At 48.0% G+C, this 14044-nt stretch overlaps 1 protein-coding gene across 1 annotated transcript in view; it reads left to right on the top strand.

Annotated features, from left to right (window-relative positions):
* Positions 1-1404: 1404 nt before the first annotated feature.
* Positions 1405-14044, top strand: part of IL13RA2 (interleukin 13 receptor subunit alpha 2) — a 123591-nt gene continuing 110951 nt past the window's right edge. The window contains exon 1 of the mRNA XM_063937530.1: positions 1405-1599. The gene's annotated coding sequence lies outside the window, so the exon portion shown is untranslated. The remainder of the gene's footprint in view (positions 1600-14044) is intronic.

The following is a 14044-nucleotide window of genomic DNA, read 5'->3' as shown; positions in this document are numbered from 1 at the left end:
TGATGATACTACTGAGCAGTTATACTGAGCACTGATGATACTACTGAGCAGTAATACTGAGCACTGGTGATACTACTGAGCAGTGATACTACTGAGAACTGACACTGAGCAGCATGATGCAGCACAAGACACTGAGCACTGACCAGTGATACTGAGCACTGATGATACCACTGAGCAGTAATACTGAGAACTGACACTGAGCAGCGCGATGCAGCACAAGACACTGAGCACTGACCAGTGATACTGAGCACTGATGATACTACTGAGCAGTTATACTGAGCACTGATGATACTACTGAGCAGTAATACTGAGCACTGATGATACTACTGAGCAGTGATACTGAGCACTGATACTACTGAGAACTGACACTGAGCAGCATGATGCAGCACAAGACACTGAGCACTGACCAGTGATACTGAGCACTGATGATACTACTGAGCAGTTATACTGAGCACTGATGATACTACTGAGCAGTAATACTGAGCACTGATGATACTACTGAGCAGTGATACTGAGCACTGATACTACTGAGAACTGACACTGAGCAGCATGATGCAGCACAAGACACTGAGCACTGACCAGTGATACTGAGCACTGATGATACCACTGAGCAGTAATACTGAGAACTGACACTGAGCAGCAAGATGCAGCAAAAGACACTGAGCACTGACCAGTGATACTGAGCACTGATGATACTATTGAACAGTGATACTACTGAGAACTGACACTGAGCAGCACGATGAAGCACAAGACAATGAGCACTGACCAGTGATACTGAGCACTGATGATACTACTGAGAACTGACACTGAGCAGCATGATGCAGCACAAGACACTGTACTAGTATTAGTGAGCAGCACAAACGCACTATGGAATTGTCACCCCCCAGATACCACTGTGACTGGAATGATGCTGACCAATGCACAGTCACAGGACACTACTGCCACAGCACCCTACAGCAGCAAGATGCAGCACAAGACACTGTACTAGTATTAGTAATGTATTACTGAGCAGTACGATGCAGCACAAGACAATGAGCAGTGATACTGAGCACTGAGGATACTACTGAGAACTGACACTGAGCAGCACGATGCAGCACAAGACACTGTACTAGTATTAGTGAGCAGCACAAAAGCACTCTGAATTGTCACCTCCCAGATACCACTGTGACTGGAATGATGATGACCTATGCACAGTCACAGGACACTACTACCACAGCACCCTACAGCAGCCGTGATTCAAAAAAGTTTGGAAACCAGTGCCCTAGCTCTAACAAAAGCCAGTGGACACTGTTATACTGGAGGCCACCACTAGGTGGAGCCGCAGGGCGCTATTAAGTAACAAGCTAGTAAAAAAATGGGTTTTTGCTGGTTGCTCAGTATTGCATTGTAGTAAGGGATACACTGAGTAGTGGAGTTGTGAGGTGCCACAGGTCGGGAAGCTGAGACTGGGCAAGCTACAATGCTAAGGTGGTGCCAAATGCTACGGCCACCGAATACCCACTGACAGAGTGCTGGGGACTGCAGCAGAAGCATCAGCATTGTTTGTGAGAGATCTGGAGAGGCAGTGTGGCAGCATTTGGAGACACAGCATAGATATGTGTGAGTTAAACTGATTGATGGATGTCCCTACTGACAGTGTATTGCATTATTAGCCACTTGCCTGGCTTGCTCACATATGCGACCGAAGCCAGGAGTCTGTTATCTGGCTTGGTCGCATCACATGCAACCCACTGTCCCCCAGCGTCCACAACCCCCGGCAGGCTGCAGTCCCCGTTGTGCGCTGACCCTTCAGTGTGCCTAGACCCGTCAGTGATGCAGTGCTCTGGCAACTGGCATTCTGTGCAGGGCAGCCATCAGGGAGGGACTATGGGGACGGGTGTCCCGGGCCCTTACAGAGAGGGGGGCCTACCCCTGGCTCCTACTGCCAATGCCTGTAGAGCTGCATCAGTCTGTGAATCAACAGTAGGCTGATGCACAGGGAGCACTTCCTAAAACAAGCCTTATCTGCTCATCAGCTCCTTGTAAACGATTTCTGTAGGTCCGCAACACTCCCCCTATGTGTAACGTCACAATATTTGACATCACGTAAGGGTGGAGCAGTGCAGCAAAATAATTTTTTTGGCAGGGAGGGGCCATGCCTATTTTGTCAGTCCTAGGCTCCACATTTTCTGATGGCAGCTATGATTCTATGGCTGGCATTCTTAGACGCATGCTCCGCAGAGGCACAGGGCGTTCTTCTCCCTGCACAAATCATCTGATCTCTGCATGTGCAGAGATCAACTGCAGCAGGGAGGACTAATCATCAGTCCCACCTGCACACACTCCCCTGCGCTATCTGCATGGGGAAGGGATGTGTGTGTGTGTGTGGGGGGGGGGGGAGCTGTAATAAGAGCTGACTATAAGCGCACTTAGGATTGAAACACAAATAGTTTTGAGTGCTGAAGATATTTGTACTGCTAAAGTGTAAATGTTTCATTGTGCTTTATCATTGGAAAGATGAGTCTATTGTTCTCTGGAATCAATAAAGATCAGCATTAGACGCTAATTCTATTACCTTTGCCGATTGTGGATTACAACTACGTGCATGTAATAGGACATAGGTGGTCATTCCGAGTTGTTCGCTCGCTAGCTGCTTTTAGCAGCATTGCACACGCTAGGCCGCCGCCCTCTGGGAGTGTATCTTAGCTTAGCAGAATTGCGAACAAAAGATTAGCAGAATTGCTACTAAATATTTCATGCAGTTTCTGAGTAGCTCCAGACCTACTCCTAGATTGCGATCAGCTCGGTCCGTTTAGTTCCTGGTTTGACGTCACAAACACGCCCTGCGTTCGGCCAGCCACTCCCCGCGTTTTTTAGCACACTCCCGGAAAACGCTCAGTTACCACCCAGAAACGCCCCTTTCCTGTCAATCACTCACCGAACAGCAGTGCGACTGAAAAGCGCCGCAAAGACAACAGCAAAACTACTAAGTTTTTAATTAAATAACTAAGCGCATACGCGCTGCGTACCATGTGCATGCGCATTTAGCAACAAATCGCAGCATAGCGAAAATCGGCAACGAGCGAACAACTCGTAATGACCACCATTGACCACCTAACAAGAGGGTACTCCAATGACAGAACTCTGGGTTCAAGTAAATGAATGATCACTCTGGGATTTTGATGGTCCGCTAAATAATAATCTGTTTTGCTATTTCTTTATACAGTATGTGTGTTATTAAGAATGTTATTGTGTATTTGTTTAGAGTATAGTGTATTGAAGCAATTAAGAAACCATATTTTCTATAGTTATGGCCAAAGAGGTGCTGCAGCAGTCAGGATAAAGAAGTATATTTAATTACTAGAGAGAAGTATTACCTATTGCCTATCTATTGCCTTATTGCTAACTATTGTCATATATTTGTAATATTTATTTTGTGCTGGATTTCCTATCATTTGTATGGTGATCCTTATTTTCACTATACATTGTTCCCTGGACCCACGTCCTCTTACTCCCCTTTAATAAATCTACTATATTATTCTATTTATCAGGGTTGTCACAATAATAAGAATTTACTTACCGATAATTCTATTTCTCGGAGTCCGTAGTGGATGCTGGGGTTCCTGAAAGGACCATGGGGAATAGCGGCTCCGCAGGAGACAGGGCACAAAAAGTAAAGCTTTTCCAGATCAGGTGGTGTGCACTGGCTCCTCCCCCTATGACCCTCCTCCAGACTCCAGTTAGGTACTGTGCCCGGACGAGCGTACACAATAAGGGAGGATTTTGAATCCCGGGTAAGACTCATACCAGCCACACCAATCACACCGTACAACTTGTGATCTAAACCCAGTTAACAGTATGATAACAAAAGGAGCCTCTGAAAGACGGCTTCCTACAACAATAACCCGATTTTTGTAACAATAACTATGTACAAGTATTGCAGAATAATCCGCACTTGGGATGGGCGCCCAGCATCCACTACGGACTCCGAGAAATAGAATTATCGGTAAGTAAATTCTTATTTTCTCTATCGTCCTAGTGGATGCTGGGGTTCCTGAAAGGACCATGGGGATTATACCAAAGCTCCCAAACGGGCGGGAGAGTGCGGATGACTCTGCAGCACCGAATGAGAGAACTCCAGGTCCTCTTTTGCCAGGGTATCAAATTTGTAAAATTTTACAAACGTGTTCTCCCCCGACCACGTAGCTGCTCGGCAGAGTTGTAATGCCGAGACCCCTCGGGCAGCCGCCCAAGATGAGCCCACCTTCCTTGTGGAATGGGCATTTACATATTTTTTGCTGTGGCAAGCCTGCCACAGAATGTGCAAGCTGAATTGTACTACAAATCCAACGAGCAATAGTCTGCTTAGAAGCAGGAGCACCCAGCTTGTTGGGTGCATACAGGATAAACAGCAAGTCAGATTTCCTGACTCCAGCCGACCTGGAAACTATATTTTCAGGGCCCTGACAACATCCAGCAACTTGGAGTCCTCCAAGTCCCTAGTAGCCGCAGGCACCACAATAAGCTGGTTCAGGTGAAACGCTGACACCACCTTAGGGAGAAACTGGGGACGAGTCCACAGCTTTGCTCTGTCCGAATGGACAATCAGATATGGCTTTGTGAGATAAAGCCGCCAATTCTGACACTCGCCTGGCCGAGGCCAGGACCAACAGCATGGTCACTTTCCATGTGAGATATATCAAATCCACAGATTTGAGTTGTTTAAACAATGTGATTTTAGGAATCCCAAACTACGTTGAGATCGCCCAGTGCCACTGGAGACATCAAAAAGGGGTTGTATATGCAGTACTCCCTTAACAACTTCTGGACTTCAGGAAACTGAAGCCAATTTCTTTCTGGAAGAAAATCGACCGGTCGAAATTTGAACCTTAATGGACCCCAATTTGAGACCCATATACACTCCTGCTTGCAGGAAATGTAGGAATTAACCTAGTTGAAATTCTTCCTTGGAGCCTTCCTGGCCTCACACCATGGAACATATTTTCACCTAAGCGGTGATAATGTTGTGCGGTCACCTCCTTCCTGGCTCTGACCAGGGTAGGGATGACCTCTTCCGGAATGCCTTTTTCCCTTAGGATCCGGCGTTCACCCGCCCTGGCGTCAACGCAGCTGCGGTAAGTCATGGAACAGACATGATTCTTGCTGAATCAAGATCCTTTCTAGTATCTCTTGAAGTTCCGGGTACCAAGTTCTTCTTGGCCCAAACCGGAACCACGAGTATAGTTCTTACTCCTCTCCTTCCTATCATTCTCCATACACTGGGTATGAAGGGCAGAGGAGGGAACACATACACCGACTGGTACACCCACGGTGTTACCAGAGCGTCCCAGCTATTGCCTGAGGGTCTCTAGACCTGGCGCTTCATGTGGGACGCCATCATAACCACCTTTGGTCTTTCCCAACGGTTTACAAACATGTGGAAACTTCCAGATGAAGTTCCCACTTTTCCGGGTGGAATTCATTTATGCTGAGGAAATCTTCCTAGATTGTCCACTCCCGGAATGAACACTGCTGACAGTGTTATCACATGATCTTTCGCCCAGCGAAGAATCCTTGCTGTCATTGCCCTCCTGCTTCTTGTGCCGCCCCGTCTGTTTACGTGGGCGACTGCCATGATGATGTCCTACTGGATCAGCACCGGTTGACTTTGAAGCAGAGGTCTTCCTAGGCTCAGAGCATCGTAAATTGCCCTTAGCTCCAGTATATTCATGTGGAGAGAAATCTCCAGACTTGACCACACTTCCTTGGAAATTTCTTCCTTGTGTGACTGTTCCCCAGCCTCTCAGGCTGGCATCCGTGGTCACCAGAACACAGTCCTGAATGCTGAATGTGCTGCCCTCTAGAAGATGAGCACTCTGCAGCCCCCACAGAAGAGACACCCTTGTCCTTGGAGACAGGGTTATCCGCTGATGCATCTGAAGATGCGATCCGGACCATTCGTCCAGCAAATCCCCCTGAAAAGTTTTTGCGTGAGATCTGCCGAATGGAATCGCTTCGTAAGAAGCCACCATTTTTCCCAGGACTCCTGTGCATTGATGCACTGATACTTGGCCTGGATTTAGGAGGTTTCTGACTAGGTCGGATAACTCCCTGGCTTTCCCCTCCAGGAGAAATACCTCTTTCTGGACTATGCCCAGAATCATTCCTAGGAACAGCAGACGTATCATCGGAAAACAGCTGCGATTTTTGGAATATTTAGAATCCACTCGTGCTGTCGTAGAACTACTTTAGATAGTTCTTTTCCGACCTCCAACTGTTCTCTGGAAACTTGTCCCTTTCAGGATATCGTCCAAGTAAGGGATAATTTAGATGCCTTTCTTCTTTTAAGAATCATCTTTTCGGCCATTACCTTGGTAAAGGCCCGGGGTGCCGTGGATAATTCAACGGCAGCGTCTGAAACTGATATTGACAGTTCTGTATCACGAACCAGAGGTACCCTTGTTGAGAAGGGCAAATTTGGACATGGAGGTAATCCTTGATGTCCAGGGACACCATATAGTCCCCTTTTTTCCGGTTCTCTATCACTGCTCTGAGTGACTCCATCTTGATTTGAACCTTTTTATGTAAGTGTTCAAAGATTTCAGATTTAGACTATGTCTCACCAAGCCGTCTGGCTTCAGTACCACAATATAGTGTGGAGGACTAATACCCTTTTCCTTGTTGTAGGAGGGGTACTTTGATTATCACCTGCTGGAAATACAGCTTGTGAATTTTTTTCCCAATACTGCCTCCTTGTCGGAGGGAGCCGTTGGTAAAGCAGGCTTCAGGAACCTGCGAGGAAAAAATGTCTCGACTCTCCAATCTGTACCCCTGGGATAATACTTGTATGATCTAGGGGTCAACTTGCGAGTGATCCCACTGCGCGCTGAGACTCTTGAGACTACCCCCCCACTGGTGGAGGGCTTCTTTTCCTGGGAAGGGGCTGCCTGCTGCAGTCTACTTCCCTTTCCTCTATGTCTGGGCAGATATGACTGGCTTTTTGCCCGCTTGCCCACATGGGAACGGAAGGATTGAGGCTGAAAAGACAGCGTCTTTTTCTGCTGAGATGTAACTTGGGGTAAAAAGGTTGGATTTCCCAGCTGTGGCCGTGGCCCCCAGGTCCGACGGACCGACCCCAAATAACTCCTTCCCTTTATACGGCAATACTTCCATGTGCCGTATGGGATCTGTATCACCTGACCACTGTCGTGTCCATGACATCTTCTGGGAGATATGGACAACGCACTTATCTTGATGCCAGAGTGCAAATATCCCTCTGTGCATCTCGCATACATATATATAGAATGCATCCTATTAAATGCTCTATATCAATAAAATATTTTTAGTCAGGGAATTCGACCAAGCCAACCCAGCACTGCATCTCCAGGCTGATGGCGATCGCTGGTCGCAGTATAACCACCGTCTGTGTGTATATACTTTTTAGGATATTTTTCCAGCTGCCTATCAGCTGGCTCCTTGAGGGCGGCCGTATTTGGAGACGGTAACGCCACTTGATAAGCGTGTGAGCGCCTTATCCACCCTAATGGGTGTTTCCCAACGCGCCCTAACTTCTGGCGGGAAAAGGTATAACGCCAATATTTGCTATCGGGGTAAACCCACGCATCATCACACACTTCATTTTATTTTATCTGATTCAGGAAAAACTACAGGTAGTTTTTTCACGTCCACATAATACCCTTTTTTGTGGTACTTGTAGTATCAGAAATATGTAACAGCTCCTTCATTGCCCTTAACGTGTGGCCCTAATGAGGAATACGTTTGTTTATTCACCGTCGACACTGGATTCAGTGTCCGTGTCTGTGTCGACCGACTGAGGTAAATGGGCGTTTTTTATAAAAAAACCCTGACGGTGTTTCTGAGACGCCTGGACCGTTACTAATTGTTTGTCGGCCGTCTCATGTCGTCAACCGACCTTGCAGCGTGTTGACATTCTCACGTAATTCCCTAAATAAGCCATCCATTCCGGTGTCGACTCCCTAGAGAGTGACATCACCATTACAGGCAATTTCTCCGCCTCCTCCAGCATCGTCCTCATACATGTCGACACACACGTACCGACACACAGCACACACACCTGGAATGCTCTGACAGAGGACAGGACCCCACCAGCCCTTTGGAGAGACAGAGGGAGAGTTTGCCAGCACACACCAAAAAACGCTATAATTACATAGGGACAACCTTATATAAGTGTTTCTCCCTAATAGCATCTTTATATATATATTTATATCGCCAATTTGTGCCCCCCCTCTCTGTTTAAACCCTGTTTCTGTAGTGCAGTGCAGGGGAGAGCCTGGGAGCCTTCTCTCCAGCCTTTCTGTGAGAGAAAAAATGGCGCTGTGTGCTGAGGAGATAGGCCCCGCCCCTTTTACGGCGGGCTCGTCTCCCGCTCTTTAGTGAAGTTTGGCAGGGGTTAAATATCTCCATATAGCCTCTGGGGGCTATATGTGAGGTATTTTTAGCCAGTATATAGGTTTACATTTGCCTCCCAGGGCGCCCCCCCCCAGCGCCCTGCACCCTCAGTGACAGCGTGTGAAGTGTGCTGAGAGGAAAATGGCGCACAGCTGCAGTGCTGTGCGCTACCTTTAGAAGACTGTCAGAGTCTTCAGCCGCCGATTCTGGACCTCTTCTAACTTCAGCATCTGCAAGGGGGCCGGCGGCGCGGCTCCGGTGACCATCCAGGCTGTACCTGTGATCGTCCCTCTGGAGCTAATGTCCAGTAGCCAAGAAGCCAATCCATCCTGCACGCAGGTGAATTCACTTCTTCTCCCCTCAGTCCCTCGTTGCAGTGATCCTGTTGCCAGCAGGACTCACTGTAAAATAAAAAACCTAAGCTAAACTTTCTCTAAGCAGCTCTTTAGGAGAGCCACCTAGATTGCACCCTTCTCGGCCGGGCACAAAAATCTAACTGGAGTCTGGAGGAGGGTCATAGGGGGAGGAGCCAGTGCACACCACCTGATCTGGAAAAGCTTTACTTTTTGTGCCCTGTCTCCTGCGGAGCCGCTATTCCCCATGGTCCTTTCAGGAACCCCAGCATCCACTAGGACGATAGAGAAAAGTAATTTTACTGTGTCTCTGATACAGCCTAAGAAGGATAAGCTCCTGGAGTCATTGCCAGAGGAGGAGGAAGCTACACTGGTGCGGCTGTCTCTACTGTAAAGTACCCATACCATCTATACCAAACTTATCGGTGATACCACATAAATTCTATCCTAGTTTATAGTACTGGATAATAGGTAAACCTCAATTTCCCGAAGCAAATGGCTACTTGCTTGCTTATGCAAATTGTATTTTAGAAGTGTATAGCGAGATGTGCATTGTGCGTTGAGGTTGTCTACTGACTAGACAACCTCAACAATGGTTTTGGCATCCTTCATGAAGAGCCAAAACCATTATTGAGGTAGTCACGTCAGTAGCATTTTTTGGACGACCACTCCGTGATTTGTCAGCCACAGTCCCAGTTTCTCGGAATTTGGAAATTAGGCACCTGACAGTGAAATTGAAGGTCTTTCTGGATGCCGGTTGTTAAAATCTGCAGCTATGACATGGAAACTTCATTCCCCAGACATCAAAATGACCTCAGTTCTCTCCTCTTTTGTCAAAGCCATCTTCAGTTATCTGCAACAAAAAAGTTTTGTAAGTTGTGAACCACAGCTGCTATTTCAAATCTGTTTGCAGCAATACACTTTTCAGCAAATTCTGATGTTCTTTGACATGTTACATGACCACCTTTCAATTTGAGAAAACTGACTAACATTCAAGATGGCCGATTTCAAGATGGCGCCCATGTTCGGTACATACCCTAAAAGATAGTTCACCTCACCCATACCTTACTGGAGTATTCAGTTTTCCCATTTCCTGCACAGTTTTTGTACTGTGACTTTTGAATCACCCTGTAGACTGAGTATTAAAAACAGATAGTACCCCTATACATGGGACCATCTGGTGTAATAAGACGCATTAAAGAGAAAACATTTCTGCAGCAGGAGTTAGGGGGAAACAGAGATCCATTACATAAATGTTACTGTTCAGGTAGTTAGACGTGCAGTAGAGGCTTATGGTTACATCAGTGTGTTAGCTCTTGAAGCAAGTTAACATTGGATTCAGTATGGGATCCCGATGGTCAAAAGACCCACGCCGGAATCCTGACAAGTGGGATCCCGACGGCGAGCGCAGCGTGTCCCCTCGCGGGCTTGCTGCACTTGCCATGGTTCGGGCCTGGTGGCGAGCTTCACTCGCCACACTAATTTATTTCCCCTTGGGGAGTGGTGTGGACCACCCCCTGAGTGGGGCTTCTGGGCCTCTGGTGGGATTCCGGCCGTCATGTTTTCCTTGGCTGTTGTGATTCCGGCGTCAGTATCCTGAGCGCCGGGATCCCGACAGGCAGGAAACTGCGTCCCTTAATGTTTTATCATTTGATAAGCCTGAGAATGATAAAGGATAAATATAGTGCAAAGTAAGGGTGTGAGCAAAGTCCAACAGTTCCAGCAGTTATGTCCAGGTAAAATTCCACTTGTTATCTTGATATTTATCTTTATTCGCACCAAAAGGTGTGCGAACTCCTGTTTGACCATGTGAGCGTTTTTTTCAGAAAGCTGAGAAAAGCCCTGTGTTGCGGAAAACAGGGCTTTTCTCTGCTTTGTGGTATTCACAGAGTGGGTCACCGTGGAAAAGTTCCTGACTTTTCCTGCGGCATCTCTGCTACGTGCCTTAATTGCATAACCATACTTTAGTATGGTGGGTGTGATTCAGGAAAGGACGAAAAGCTCAGCTTTCCGCTTCTCAGGGAGTTCAGATTCACCATCTCAGGATAGCGTAATCTGAACTGAAGTGTAAAATAGCAGAGAAGCTCAATGCTTTCCTGCTCTCTGCCGGGCACCCTGCACTAGTCTGCCTCCTGAACTCCCAGCAGCCACTGCAGCTGACCCTGACTTCAGCCACTGACACATGCACAGAAGGGACCAGCCGGCTGACTCCACTCGTCACAGAGGGGACAGCAGAAGACAGCACCGCCAGAGTCCTGGATACTGGATCTAATCGCCAGAAGGGTAAGTATACATGAATTGGTACTTAGCAAAGCTATATATTGCATCAAACTGATGCGATCTATAGTGATAACAATTCACTTTTCGTTTTCTACATGAATTGACCCCTCAGCTACACCTGGACATTTGACATCCTCAGGTACCTAATTCATTTATCTGCCCCCCAGAAGGGTGGATGCAAGTGGGAAGTGCTGGTGGTGGTGGAGGGGGGTGGTGAAGCACAATATTATGGCCCTGATGATTCAGTGCTGCTAACTGGGACACTGCACAGATGGTGGAGCTATAAGGATGAAATTGAATCGTATCATCACGCCCTCCATCCCACCCATTTCAGTAAGAAAGTGAGAGGGATGCTGGAGGATGCTCTATTCAAAGTAGAGGGAGAGTCCCAGAAATTCAGGGGTATTCCCGACATTCCAGGAAAGTAGACAAGTATGTGGAGAACACCATGCAATCATACTTTACAAAAATAATGTACAGTGCACTAGATTATAGTATTATCAGGGATTAAAGTAAGCCGGGCCCGGAATGGGGCAGAGCTGCATTCCATCAGTTGTAATTGGAGACTAAACACATTCCGCCTCCACACAATCATCTTGCCCGGCCACAGCAGCATCAGTCAAGCACTTATACTCCCTGGGAGAGTTTGGTACAGGGCAGTGGACACCGTGACGCAGATGTGAGTCACCAACTTCTTTGGCCAGTGCAAGCATCGTGCAGTGGAGAGACTGCTGCAGACCAAGCAGAGGAAGACTCAGACAGAGTCCCGCCACATCACCCATAGTGAGAAGTTGCTGTGGCCGCCCTGCAGCCCGGAGTAAGGGGTGGACAGTGAAGCCCCCATGTCTCTCACATGCAGCCATAAGAAACAGAGACAGCAGGACTCTGACTCGGAGGCCGCCCACCCAGGAGTGAAGGACAAAAGCTCTGCTTGTAAGAGGCTTAAACTACTGGAGGAAGAACCTAAGGTACCCGACCCATTTCTTGAGCCATGTCTTGCTGCACACCCACCTGAGGCCACAACTACCTGCTACCACCCCACCCCTACCACTATGACATCACCCAATGCTGTGTCCCCCAATTACCCACCACCCTGCCCCACGTGAGGCCATGACCCCCTGTCCCAATCCACCCTTACCCACTCTGACCGCACCTGAGGATGTGTTCCCCAACCACCCACCACCCTGACCCCACCTGAGGACATGGCACCCTGTACCCACCCCCTACCACTCTAACTGCATCTGAGGCAGTGTCCCCCAATCACCCACCACCCTGCCTACCCACCTGGGGCGATGACCCTCTGGCCCCACCCCACACACTATCACCCCTACCGCTCTGACTGCACCTGAGGTTGTGTCCCCCAACCACCCACCTGCTTACCACCCTGACCCCACCTGAATTCATGACCCTACCCCCATAAGAGGCACAGTATTACTGTGTGGCATTCTATGTATATGGGGCACTACTGCTATGGGCATTCTGTGTATTAAGGGGCACTACTGTAGGTGTTATGTGTATAAGTGGCACTACTACTGTGAGCACTATCTTTATATGCGGCACCAGGGGCGTCAGAATGTTTTTTGGTTGGAGGGGCCAAGATAAAATCTCAGTTTGGCGCCCCTAGTTCCTGGCCACCTTAGGCACCTTAAGTCTCTTGCACCTGTATGGAACTCTATGGAGCAGCTGGGAGTTGCCCCTTGTACACATTACACCTGGTAGAGCCCCTTATACACGTTATGCCAGGTAGAGCCCATTACACACATTACGCCTGGTAGAGCCCATTATACACATTATACCTGGTAGAGCCGCTTGTACACATTGCACCTGGTAGATCCCCTATACACATTACGCCTGGTAGAGACCATTATACACATTACACCTGGTAGAGCCCATTACACACATTACACATTACGCTTCGTGGAGCCCATTACACATGTTACACAATACGCCTGGTAGAGCCCATTACACATGTTAAACAATACGCCTGATAGGGACCATTATACACATTACGCCTGGTAGAGCCCATTACACATGTTACACAATCTGCCTGGTAGAGCCCATTACACATGTTACACATTACGCCTGGTAGAGCCCATTACATGTTACGCATTATGCCTGGTTGAGCCCATTATGCACATCTGCTAGGTAGAGCGCCTCCTCCTCCTTAGTGCTACTCTCCCTACTCCTTCCCCACAGCCAGCAGCTATGCTGCTGCTTAACTCTGTTGTCACGGGCAGTACGTCTTCGCAGAGCGCAGACACTGTAGGTTTATGAGGTGGGGGGCGGAGCACATGGGGCGCAGTGCCGGATTAAGGCCATGGGGGGCCCAGGGCACTTCAGACAGTAGGGCCCCTAATAAAGAGCAGGCAGATGAATTATATATATATATATATATATATATATGTATATGTAAATATGTATATACACATACATACACACACATACATACATACATACATACATACATACATACATACATACATACGTGCAGTATGCGTTCAGGATTCCGGCAGCTGGAATCCCAAAGATATCAGGATCCAGACAAAGATACAGAGAAGTTGGGTTTAGGCTGCAGGAAGTTGGGGGTTAGGTTTAGGCACCACCGGGGGGAGGTTAGGGTTAGCCACCAATAGGGGAGGTTAGGGTTAGGCTGCGGACAGGAAGGGTTGGGGGGTATGGGAAGGTGGTTAGGGTATCCTGTGCACCCCTGTCTGCATTGCCGCGACCGGGATGCTGGCATCGGTATACTGACCGCCAGCTGCCCGACCGCTGGATTTTCATACTGAACCCATTATCAATCTATCTATCTATCTATCTATCTATCTATCTATCTATCTATCTATCTATCTATCTATCTATCTATCCATACTGTACATATATATACAGGGCCGGTGCAAGGTTTCTCGGCACCCTAGGCAAAATTTCTGCCTCCCCCACCCGGCCCTCCCGGCCCTCCCCTTCCCCTGTTGCTTGGACAGTGGAGTGATCACGTTATCTAGAGG

The sequence above is a fragment of the Pseudophryne corroboree genome, chromosome 8, assembly GCF_028390025.1.
Source record: "Pseudophryne corroboree isolate aPseCor3 chromosome 8, aPseCor3.hap2, whole genome shotgun sequence".
In the NCBI taxonomy this organism is placed as follows: domain Eukaryota; kingdom Metazoa; phylum Chordata; class Amphibia; order Anura; family Myobatrachidae; genus Pseudophryne; species Pseudophryne corroboree.
This window is presented reverse-complemented; position numbering and strand designations above follow the sequence as displayed.